Genomic DNA, 12322 nt, shown 5'->3' with positions numbered 1-12322 from the left:
ATGAAGGGTCTCGAATAGATTTTTTTTCACGGAACACCACCGACAACGAAAAAGCATAATTTCTGGTGGCAAAACACCGATCACTATTACCCACCTCTAACGTGTGACTGCCCTCTTCCTAAAACAACGAAATGACACCAGGCCGCTGATTACTGTCCAACCTCTCCTCCCCATTGACAGTGTCTGCAATCTGTCCCTCCTTCTCCAAACCACACAAGGCAACCCAAGCTCAGGGTCTTTGAGAAACTCAAGGTCAGAGTGTGCAGGTCTCCTGGAGACGGGGAGGATTTTTAAAGGGGGAGAATGAGGAGGTGGTAATATCACACACTGGGCTGAGGGGTGGCAGATGGAGTTTAGTTTGGATTAATGCGAGGTAATGGATTTGGTAAATCAAACAAGGGCAGGATCTATACAATTAAAAGCAGGGCCTTTGGCAGTGTTGGGGAACAGAGACCTAGGCCGTCAGGTATAATTCTTTAAATTTTGCATCTCTGGTAGATAGTATGGTTAAGGAGGTGTTTAACACACTTGTCTTCATCGGTCAGACCATTGAGTATTGGAATTGGGACGTTACGTTGAGGTTGTACAGGATATTGATGAGGCCTCTTCTGGAATACTGTGTCCAGTCTGGTCATCCTGCCCACTCATTCCATAGGCACACCACCCTTTGGGTGAAAAAGCTGCCCCTTAGGTCACTTTTAAGTGTTCCCCTCTCACCTTCAACCTGTACCGTCTAGTTTTGGTCTCCCCACCCGTAGAAAATACCTTGATTAGTCACTTTGATATTACTGACTTTGATATTATTAAGCTGGAGAGGATTGGGCATACATTAACCTGGATGTTGTTGGGAATGGAGGGAGTGAGCTATAAGGAGAGGCTGGATGGACTGGGACTCTTTTCAATGGAGAGTATGAGATTAAGGGGTAACTTTACAGAGGTTTATTAAGTAATGAGGGGTACAGGTAAGTCAAAGGGCTGATGTCTTTTCCCTACAGTTGGGGATTCAAAACTGAGGGATATTTTAAGGTGTGAGGAAAAAGACTTACAGAAGTCATGAGAGGTAATTATTTTAGTCAGAATCTGACTTATGTGTGGAATGAACTCCCAGAGCAAGTGGTGAAAGCAGGGACAGTTACAATGTTTGAAGGACGTTTAGATCAGTACATGGATAAGACATCAGTTTGGATGGTGCTGTGAGCAGCTGCCCTCTCCCTCCTCCTCTCTGAATGAATCCCTGTTGATTTTCACCCTCTGCCAATGCCTGTGCAGTGGCGTGGGGAGGCCAGCAGAGGGTGGCATTGCATTACTTTAAGCATCACAGAGACTGCCAGACCTGCCCAACAGAGACACACAGATACACACACACGGAAATTGTCATGGTGCGGCGTGAAGCTCATCTGGTAACTTAAACTAAACATAAAGAAATGTTCAATTTGCCTCGTAAACTGTTAAAATATGAGGGACAGAGAACACCCAAATTCCACTGCTTACATAATAACATCAATTTATTTTTTAACTTTTCCCGACAGTAAAATTCGAATTATTGTCCAAGGAGCACCGTAGGGCACGGAGGCACAGTGTTTAGCACTGCTGCCTCACAGCGCCAGAGACCCAGGTTCAATTCTCGCCTCAGGAGACTGACTGTGTGGAGTGTGCACATTCTCCCCGTGTCTGCGTGGGTTTCGTCCGGGTGCTCCGGTTTCCTCCCACAGTCCAAAGATGTGCAGGTCAGGTGAATTGGCCATGCTAAATTGCCCGTAGTGTTAGGTAAGGGGTAAATGTAGGGGTATGGGTGGGTTGCGCTTCGGCAGGGCGGTGTGGACTTGTTGGGCCGAAGAGCCTGTTTCCACACTGTAAGTAATCTAACCTAATCTAACTCTGAAAGTGAACATTTTACATCAAGTATTCTGAATTCTGAGACCCCCTTTCTCTTAAACGCTTATTACCCCACTCCAACTCTACAGCGATATACTGTTTCAATAAGACACTTATTAAAATTGCACTCATTTAATTTCAAAATCGCACAGCAGCTGTTGTTTGTGTGTCTTCTTGTGGCCATAGATCTCCCTGGGTCATCTTCTGTGTTTTTACTGCAAATATGTTCCCTATGAAAAGGTACCTTTGATAGAGAGCGTTTCCTAATCTCTTGGATCTGTGTTGACGGCATTTACTCTGTCTGCAATTTTCTAAATGCCTGCATTTTTAATATGCACAACGTCGGATCATCTCATTGGTTCAACTTCCGAAAACCAATACATTCAAACTTGATTTGGTTTTAGTATCCTGTGGCATAATTTAAACAGATTGGTAAAATTCGAATTGTTGTCCAAGGAGCAACCATCTCAGGGATCTATTTCACAGCCAAATGTGACATATTTTCAGTTGTCCTTCACACTCTGGGTCTGCCATGCTCTCATATCACAGGTGCTTGGAAGCTCTCAGTTCAGAACAGCTTTCCCTCTCTCTTAAAGGTACATACACACTTTCGACTTCATGACATTAATACCCTGATAAAAATACAGAAACTTGGAGCCAATCTGGAATTCTCTTCTCTATGGTTTGTCAATATTTCGTTCACTCCGTCTGGTGTGCATCCGGATTTTTGTTGCTCCATTGACAGCATGTCATTATTCGACTCTGTCCGTTTGGAATATAGCGGGATTTCACTTGCTCACACTCGTGAGAGTCGCAGAATTTCAGTTATTGCATGGGAACTGTGACGCTATAACAATCTCAATGTTTGTAGATGGCACCAAACCTAGAAGAATTGTGAAGTCTATGGAGGACAGTGTGGAACTCTAACAGTACAATCACACGTTGGTGTAGTGTTCAGGTGTATGGCAGCTGGTGATCAATGCAGAGCAGTGTGAGGTGATGCACTTTGGTAGGAAAGACAATGAAAGACAATATAAAACAGGCCGTACCGTTAAATAGGGGCTGCAGGAGCAGAGAGCGCTGGGTGTATATGAGCATAGATTGTTGAAGATGTCAGGACAAGTGGGGAGAGCAGGAACTGTCACAAATTAGTTTCAGTATCTGAGCTGTTTACAGGAGGAGGTGTAGGAAGGAGTCTCCGTGCTCCCTTCCTGGGAGGTGATGGTGACGATGTGTTGTGAGCCCACCCTCCTGCCCACCGAGACCGTGGGGATTCCATTTGTACCAGCTCGACACAAAAGGGAGATGGCATCAGGGCCACGGCTTCTAAGTTGTGCCGGGGGGAAACGGAGCTGCCAGTGGGTTAAAAGTGAGAATTGCCTTTCACGGAACATTGCTCCTTACTCAGTCGGTGGGACGTGGATGTTTCAGAATCTCCACACGAGGCGTCCCGGTCCTCTCTGGCTCGTACCAGGGTCCTCCCCACATGGCGGGGGGAGGGGGGTGAGGGAACGGATATCGGGCACTCAACCACCCGGATCGGCCTTTTCTGTCCTATTCCAGGCTGTTTCTCCTGGAATGGGAGAAAGGGAGGGAGGGAGGGTGGGAGTGGGTGGTGTTAGTGTCGGTGTCGGTGGGGGACGGGGTCATGGTGAGGTGTCCGGAGGGAGTCAGTCCACAGTGTTGTATGCATGCAGCATTATTATCATAGGGGAGTGGGGTAAAGTGGAGGGAAGGTGGGGGGGCGAAGTTGCTGCATGCAGCAGTGAGAGTGGTGGAGCATGAGCCTTGTTCGGGGGTCGGTGCTATAACAGATATACAGTGAGTGTGAGGGAGCAGAGAGAATACGGTGACCCTTATCCTGAAAGAGCGGGGAAGGTTATTGAAGCTTGTCCTGTATTGCTGGGCATTTCTTCAGACCCCAGATACTGCACTGAGGTAGGTGGTGAGCTCAGACCATGCTTGGTGGTTCTGGTGGTGTGGCCTCCTCTGGAAAGAGAATGGTCTCATTCTGTACTGGCTCATCCACCAGGACCTCCGTGCCCCTGTCGACAAACCGCTGTGAAATTGCCCAGGATCTGCCATGCTCGAGGTAAACTGTGCAGGGCAGCTTTGAACTGAGAAAGCTCAACCGTGTGCCCATTGGCCTTTTAAAGGTGGCACCAGTGCCAAGGATCACGGAATATCCAGGGGCATCCGAGCGATGTTGTGTACCACCCGCAATGATGGGTGGGAGAATCGGGCTGGTATTGAATGAGAGGGACATGATGGTGTGGGCTGGGTAGTTAATGAGTTGAGTCCGATACGATAGCACCAGGAAACTCTCTCAGCCTCGTGCGGACGATCCCTCTGTCACACTCAAGGAAAATCAAACAAAGATAAATTATTTTTAGCATCTGCCCAATGAGTCATAGATTCGTTTGAAAGCAATTCCAGTAACAAAGATGCAGAACAAATGCTCATCTGGCCTCACACCAATATCCTTTATTCCCATCTTTACTGGGAAGACAGGCTCATGTTGCAGAATGTTATCGAAGTATCTACATTTCAGCATTCTGAAACCTGGGAACACATCCTTCCATGGCACTGTCTCTCAGTCTCCCCCTCTCTGTCTATACCCCAAACCCCTCCCATGTGGTGATAATTAAACAGATTCCCCCGCCATCTCTCTCTGGCAGTGATGTTCACTCCCACAGCACCCCCTTGTCATGGTACAATGGAGTGATGGAGCTGTAAATGGGTGGGAGCAGGACATCCTGTCACTTTAAGCATGGGCTGCAAATTTCCCCATACTGCGCAGGGATCTAACAGTGTTACTGAGGAATGCAGTGGGTTGGTGTACAGAGCTCGACATGCTGGGAGGGTAACTGCTCCTGGTTTACAGATCAATGCACTGGGGTGGGGTACACAGCCCTACATGCTGGGAGGGTAACTGCTCCTGGTTTAAAGATCAATGCACTGGGGTGGTGTACACAGTCCTACATGCTGGGAGGGTAACTGCTCCTGGTTTACAGATTAATTCACGGGTGATCCCTGCACAGGTCGCTGTACTGAACAGTCTATCTGGTTGAGGTTTATACATAATGCAATGATGTGGTCAGTGCAGCTCCCCGTGTTGGACAGATATGTAGCCTGTGCACAGTACATCATGTTGGTGGAGTGGGTAGAGGGGAAAGGTGATGGACAGTTGAAGGAGATCCCGGAACGTTCTGCCCCCAACATTCCAAAACTGACATTTTTGTCAGTAATTCAAAACTTCCCAGTTGTTATTCCAGCTCCAATTATTTTAATAAATCCCTGAATATAGGGACACATTTGAAAATCTCACTGGGTCCCCGATCAAACGGGTCCCTTTGCCTCCAGGCTGATGGATAATGGGTTTGTTTTCCTTCCTCACAGTTAACATAGTGACCATCTACGTCCTGCTTTATAAAGATTGTGGATTGTCTCAATGTGTCAGACGTTACCTGGGGGCCATGGCAGCGGCGGATCTCCTGGTCATTATCCTCGACCTGCTCCTGAGACACATTCCCATTGTTTATTGGGAACAGTTTTATTTCCTGATGGACTCCGTCCCCGTGTGTAATATCCACGCCGTCCTGCTTTATGCAGCCACTGACTGCTCTGTCTGGTTCACCGTCACTTTCACCTTTGATCGGTTTGTGGCCATTTGTTGCCAGAAGCTGAAAAGTAAATATTGCAGTGAGAAAACGGCGGCTGTGGTTCTGGGAGCAGTGACTGTGCTGAGCTGTTTAACGAACATTTCCTGGTATTTTATGCTCACGGCTCGGTATCGGCTGTGGAACCTCCCCTGGTTTTGTGAGGTAACAGACGCTGCTTTATCCTCCAGTATCTGGGTCACAATCGAGTTCCTCCACCACATTCTAACCCCGTGTGTCCCATTTCTCCTGATTCTGCTGCTCAATGTTCTCACCGTCAGACACATTGTAGTGACCAGCAGAGCCCGCAGGAGACTCCGCGCTCACACCAATGGGGACGCTCAGTCTGACACTGAAATGAGAAACCGAAAAAAATCCATAATTTTACTGTTTGTGATCTCGGCCAATTTCATCCTGTTATGGTCAATGTTAATGCTGTTTTCTATATGGAGCCGGATGCATTGGATTGGGTATCGGTCTGTGTATCTCGATGGGAATGTGCAGGAATTCGGCTTCATGCTGCAGCTCCTCAGTTGTTGCACAAACACCGCGATTTATGCCGTGACCCAGACAAAGTTCAGGCAGCAGCTGAAGAATGTGCTGAAATATCCCTTCACCCAAATCCATCAATCAATCAAATTCCCTCATTAATCAATCCATCCGGGATTTTCTCATTTCGGTTCAATGTTTCAGCGATGGAGCAGCCTGTCGCTATGGGAACAGATTGAGGGTAGCGCTGGTTTGTCTACCCTTATCCCACAGGGGGGTTACAGGGACACATTTCAATGTTTCTCACAACTCAGGGGCCAGTGAGAAAAGGCACCATCCCACTGACTGTATCCATCACTTCCATTTGTAAACAATAAAAATGTTGATTAAAGCGTGCCGAGCAGCAGAGTGACCGATGTTGTTGTGTGTCTTTGTGTTGGAGAAGCTGAGCTGGAGAGAGACAGACTCAGCCCCAAGTCCTGGTCCTCATGGAAGGGGAGGGCACCGGGCCCTGAGCTCAGGAGCTGGGTTTAACTCCCTCTGCACCCCCCCCCCCACTACAACCTGGCCTCCCCATTCCTCTCCCCGACTCTTCCTCCTCAATTCTCTCCCTCTCTTTCTCTTTCTGCACACTCAGTCTTTCTCACCACCTCTCCCTTTCACTCTCTCTGGTCCCCTCTCAGAGACCGCCCCCAACCCCGGATTCTCCACCTGCCTCCACTATTCTTTCTGCCGCACTCTCCCCCTCTCTCTCTCACACCCCCAACATGAGTTTCTCCACCTGCCTCCATTCTTTTCTCTCCCCCTCACCCTCACTCTCTCTCTCTCCTGCCGTCTCTCTCTCCCTCCCGCAATGTCGTCTCTACCCCATTTTCCCCACCTCCCACTTCCGACATCTCTCGATCATCTCACCCCCACCCCCACACGCAGCCTCACCACCAACCCCCAGCCTCTGGGTCAGAGGGAGAGAGAAGGACTAGGGAGACAGAGTGTGTCAGAGAGAGAGGAAAGGCAGGATAGGAGGGAGAGAGATTTAGTCAGAGAGAAACGGAGGGAGGTGGGGAGAGAGAGAGACCAAGGTAGGGGGATCGAGAGTGGGAGACGATGGAGAGAGCCAAGGAGCAGGGAGAGACAGAGGATGAGAGAGAGAAAAGGGAGAGATAAGGTGAGGGAGGGAGAGAGAGAAATAGGGGAGGACATAATGAGAGAGGGGTCAGAGAGAGGGGGACAGAGAGAGAGGGACAGAGAGATGGCGACAGAGAGAGAGGGAGACAGAGAGAGAGGGGGACAGAGAGAGAGGGGGACAGAGAGAGGGGCGCAGAGAGAGGGCGACAGAGAGAGGGGGACAGAGAGAGGGAGACAGAGAGAGGGGGACAGAGAGAGAGGGAGACAGAAAGAGAGGGGGACAGAGAGAGGGAAGATAGAGTCTGGCGAAGATAGAGGGGGACAGAGAGAGAGAGGGGGACAGAGAGAGACGGGGACAGAGGGAGGGAGACAGAGGGGGTCAGGGAGAGGGGGACAGAGAGAGGGGGATATAGAGGGGGACAGAGAGAGGGGGACAGAGAGTGGGGGGCATGGATAGAGGGGGAAAGAGAGGGGCAGAGAGCGGGGGAGAGATAGAGGGGTCAAAGAAAGGGGGTCAGAGAGAGGGGGAAAGAGAGGGGGGGACAGAGAGAGGGGGAGAGAGAGGGGGGACAGAGAGAGAGGGACAGAGAGATGGTGACAGAGAGACGGTAACAGAGACACGGTGACAGAGACACGGTGACAGAGAGAGGGGCACAGAGAGTGGGGGAGATAGAGGGGGTCAGAGAGAGGAGGACAGAGAGTGGGGGACAGAGAGTGGGGTACAGAGTGGGGGAGAGAGGGGGGTTCAGAGAGAGGGGAACAGAGCGTGGGGGGATAGAGAGGGTGGGGGACAGAGAGAGAGGGAGAGATAGAGGGGACAGAGAGAGGGGGACAGAGAGAGGAGGCAGACAGAGGGGGCAGAGAGAAAAGGGGACAGAGGGAGTAGGCAGAGAGACGGGGCAGAGAGTGAAGGGGACAGAGAGAGGGGGACAGTGACAGGGGGGCAGAGAGAGAGGGAGAGATAGAGGGGACGGAGAGAGGGGGACAGAGAGAGGGGGGACAGAGAGAGAGGGACAGAGAGATGGTGACAGAGAGACGGTAACAGAGACACGGTGACAGAGACACGGTGACAGAGAGAGGGGCACAGAGAGTGGGGGAGATAGAGGGGGTCAGAGAGAGGAGGACAGAGAGTGGGGGACAGAGAGTGGGGTACAGAGTGGGGGAGAGAGGGGGGTTCAGAGAGAGGGGAACAGAGCGTGGGGGGATAGAGAGGGTGGGGGACAGAGAGAGAGGGAGAGATAGAGGGGACAGAGAGAGGGGGACAGAGAGAGGAGGCAGACAGAGGGGGCAGAGAGAAAAGGGGACAGAGGGAGTAGGCAGAGAGACGGGGCAGAGAGTGAAGGGGACAGAGAGAGGGGGACAGTGACAGGGGGGCAGAGAGAGAGGGAGAGATAGAGGGGACGGAGAGAGGGGGACAGAGAGAGGGGGGACAGAGAGCGAGGGGGACAGAGAGAGGGGGACAGAGAGTGGGGGAGATAGAGGGGGTCAGAGAGAGGAGGACAGAGAGTGGGGGACAGAGAGTGGGGTACAGAGTGGGGGAGAGAGGGGGGTTCAGAGAGAGGGGAACAGAGCGTGGGGGGGTGGAGAGGGTGGGGGACAGAGAGAGAGGGAGAGATAGAGGGGACAGAGAGAGGGGGACAGAGAGAGGAGGCAGACAGAGGGGGCAGAGAGAAAAGGGGACAGAGGGAGTAGGCAGAGAGACGGGGCAGAGAGTGAAGGGGACAGAGAGAGGGGGACAGTGACAGGGGGGGCAGAGAGAGAGGGAGAGATAGAGGGGACGGAGAGAGGGGGACAGAGAGAGGGGGGACAGAGAGAGAGGGGGACAGAGAGAGGGGGACAGAGAGAGAGAGGGGGAAAGATTGAGGGTACAGAGAGAGGGGGACAGTGAGAGGAGGCAGAGAGAGGGGGCAGAGAGAGGGGGCAGAGGGAGAAGGGAACAGAGAGAGGGGGACTGTGAGAGGGGGACAGAGAGAGAGGCGGGTGGAAGAGAGAGGGCAACAGAGAGAGGGTCAGAGAGCGGGGGAGAGAGAGAGAGGACACAGAGAGAGGGGACAGAAAGAGAGGGGACAGAGAGAGAGGGGACAGAGAGAGAGGTTGACAGAAATGTGGGGGAGAGAGAGTGGGGGACACAGAGGGGTACAGAGTGGGGGGAGAGAGGGGGTCAGAGAGAGGGGGACAAAGAGTGTGGGGATGGAGAGAGTGTGGGACAGAGAGAGAGAGGGTGACAGAGAAAGGAGGACAGAGAGGGGGGGCAGAGAGAGCGCAGAGAGAGAGGGGGCAGAGAGAGGGCGACAGAGAGGGGATCAGAGAGCGGGGGACAGAGAGAGGGGGCAGAGAGAGAGGGGGCAGAGGGAGAGGGGGCAGAGAGGGAGGGGCAGAGAGAGCGGGGGACAGAGAGGAGGGCAGAGAGAGAGGGAGAGATAGAGAGGACAGAGAGAGGGGGACAGAGAGAGGAGGCAGAGAGAGGGGGCAGAGAGAGAAGGGGACAGAGAGAGGGGTACAGCGAGAGGAGGGCAGAGAGAGAGGGGGACAGTGAGAGGGCGACAGAGAGAGAGGAGGACAGAGAGAGAGGGGGGCAGAGAGAGGGCGACAGAGAGAGGGGGGCAGAGAGACGGCGACAGAGAGAGGGGGACAGAGAGCGGGGGAGAGATAGAGGGGACAAAGAGAGGGGGACAGAGAGAGGGGTAAAGAGTGAGGGGATACAGAGAGAGGGGGACAGAGAGAGGGGGACAGATATTGGACGTTGGAGAGAGTGGGGGTCAAAGAGAGGGTGACAGAGAGAGAGGGAGCAGAAAGACGGTGACAGAGAGGGGGTCAGAGAGCGGGGGAGAAAGAGGGGGGACTGAGAGAGAGAGGGGACAGAGAGAGGGTGACAGAGAGAGAGGGGGACAGAGATCGAGGGGGACAGAGATAGAGGGGGACAGAGAGAGGGGTGACAGAGAGTGTGGTGACAGAGAGAGAGGGGGACAGTGAGGGGGCACAGAGAGAGGCTGGTGGGAGAGAGTGTGGGTCAGAGAGAGGGCGACAGAGACAGGGGACAGAGAATGGGGGAGATAGAGGGGGTCAGAGAGAGATGGGGTCAGAGAGAGAAGGGGACAAAAAGATGCGACAGAGAGAGGGGCACAGAGTGTGGGGGAGGTAGCGGGGACAGAGAGAGGGGGACAGAGAGAGGGGGAGATAGAGGGGACAGAGAGAGTGGGACAGAGAGTGGGGGACAGAGAGGGGTACAGAGTGGGGAGAGAGGGGGTCAGAGAGAGGAGGATATAGAGGGGGACAGAGAGAGGGGGACAGAGAGTGGGGGGCATGGAGAGAGGGGGACAGAGAGGGGCAGAGAGCGGGGGAGAGATAGAGGGGTCAAAGAAAGGGGGTCAGAGAGAGGGGGAAAGAGAGGGGGGGACAGAGAGAGGGGGAGAGAGAGGGGGGACAGAGAGAGAGGGACAGAGAGATGGTGACAGAGAGACGGTAACAGAGACACGGTGACAGAGACACGGTGACAGAGAGAGGGGCACAGAGAGTGGGGGAGATAGAGGGGGTCAGAGAGAGGAGGACAGAGAGTGGGGGACAGAGAGTGGGGTACAGAGTGGGGGAGAGAGGGGGGTTCAGAGAGAGGGGAACAGAGCGTGGGGGGATAGAGAGGGTGGGGGACAGAGAGAGAGGGAGAGATAGAGGGGACAGAGAGAGGGGGACAGAGAGAGGAGGCAGACAGAGGGGGCAGAGAGAAAAGGGGACAGAGGGAGTAGGCAGAGAGACGGGGCAGAGAGTGAAGGGGACAGAGAGAGGGGGACAGTGACAGGGGGGCAGAGAGAGAGGGAGAGATAGAGGGGACGGAGAGAGGGGGACAGAGAGAGGGGGGACAGAGAGCGAGGGGGACAGAGAGAGGGGGACAGAGAGTGGGGGAGATAGAGGGGGTCAGAGAGAGGAGGACAGAGAGTGGGGGACAGAGAGTGGGGTACAGAGTGGGGGAGAGAGGGGGGTTCAGAGAGAGGGGAACAGAGCGTGGGGGGATGGAGAGGGTGGGGGACAGAGAGAGAGGGAGAGATAGAGGGGACAGAGAGAGGGGGACAGAGAGAGGAGGCAGACAGAGGGGGCAGAGAGAAAAGGGGACAGAGGGAGTAGGCAGAGAGACGGGGCAGAGAGTGAAGGGGACAGAGAGAGGGGGACAGTGACAGGGGGGCAGAGAGAGAGGGAGAGATAGAGGGGACGGAGAGAGGGGGACAGAGAGAGGGGGGACAGAGAGAGAGAGGGGGACAGAGAGAGGGGGACAGAGAGAGAGAGAGGGAAAGATTGAGGGTACAGAGAGAGGGGGACAGTGAGAGGAGGCAGAGAGAGGGGGCAGAGAGAGGGGGCAGAGGGAGAAGGGGACAGAGAGAGGGGGACTGTGAGAGGGGGACAGAGAGAGAGGCGGGTGGAAGAGAGAGGGCAACAGAGAGAGGGTCAGAGAGCGGGGGAGAGAGAGAGAGGACACAGAGAGAGGGGACAGAAAGAGAGGGGACAGAGAGAGAGGGGACAGAGAGAGAGGTTGACAGAAATGTGGGGGAGAGAGAGTGGGGGACACAGAGGGGTACAGAGTGGGGGGAGAGAGGGGGTCAGAGAGAGGGGGACAAAGAGTGTGGGGATGGAGAGAGTGTGGGACAGAGAGAGGGTGACAGAGAAAGGAGGACAGAGAGGGGGGGCAGAGAGAGCGCAGAGAGAGAGGGGGCAGAGAGAGGGCGACAGAGAGGGGATCAGAGAGCGGGGGACAGAGAGAGGGGGCAGAGAGAGAGGGGGCAGAGGGAGAGGGGGCAGAGAGGGAGGGGCAGAGAGAGCGGGGGACAGAGAGGAGGGCAGAGAGAGAGGGGGACAGTGAGAGGGCGACAGAGAGAGAGGAGGACAGAGAGAGAGAGGGGGGCAGAGAGAGGGCGACAGAGAGAGGGGGGCAGAGAGACGGCGACAGAGAGAGGGGGACAGAGAGCGGGGGAGAGATAGAGGGGACAAAGAGAGGGGGACAGAGAGAGGGGTAAAGAGTGAGGGGATACAGAGAGAGGGGGACAGAGAGAGGGGGACAGATATTGGACGTTGGAGAGAGTGGGGGTCAAAGAGAGGGTGACAGAGAGAGAGGGAGCAGAAAGACGGTGACAGAGAGGGGGTCAGAGAGCGGGGGAGAAAGAGGGGGGACTGAGAGAGAGAGGGGACAG

This window comes from Chiloscyllium plagiosum, unplaced genomic scaffold (assembly GCF_037043375.1).
Source record: "Chiloscyllium plagiosum isolate Xiang-an unplaced genomic scaffold, Cpla_swu_hap1 HiC_scaffold_45, whole genome shotgun sequence".
In the NCBI taxonomy this organism is placed as follows: Eukaryota; Metazoa; Chordata; class Chondrichthyes; order Orectolobiformes; family Hemiscylliidae; genus Chiloscyllium; species Chiloscyllium plagiosum.
The sequence above is the reverse complement of the archived record's forward strand: the minus strand, read 5'-3'. Positions refer to the sequence as shown.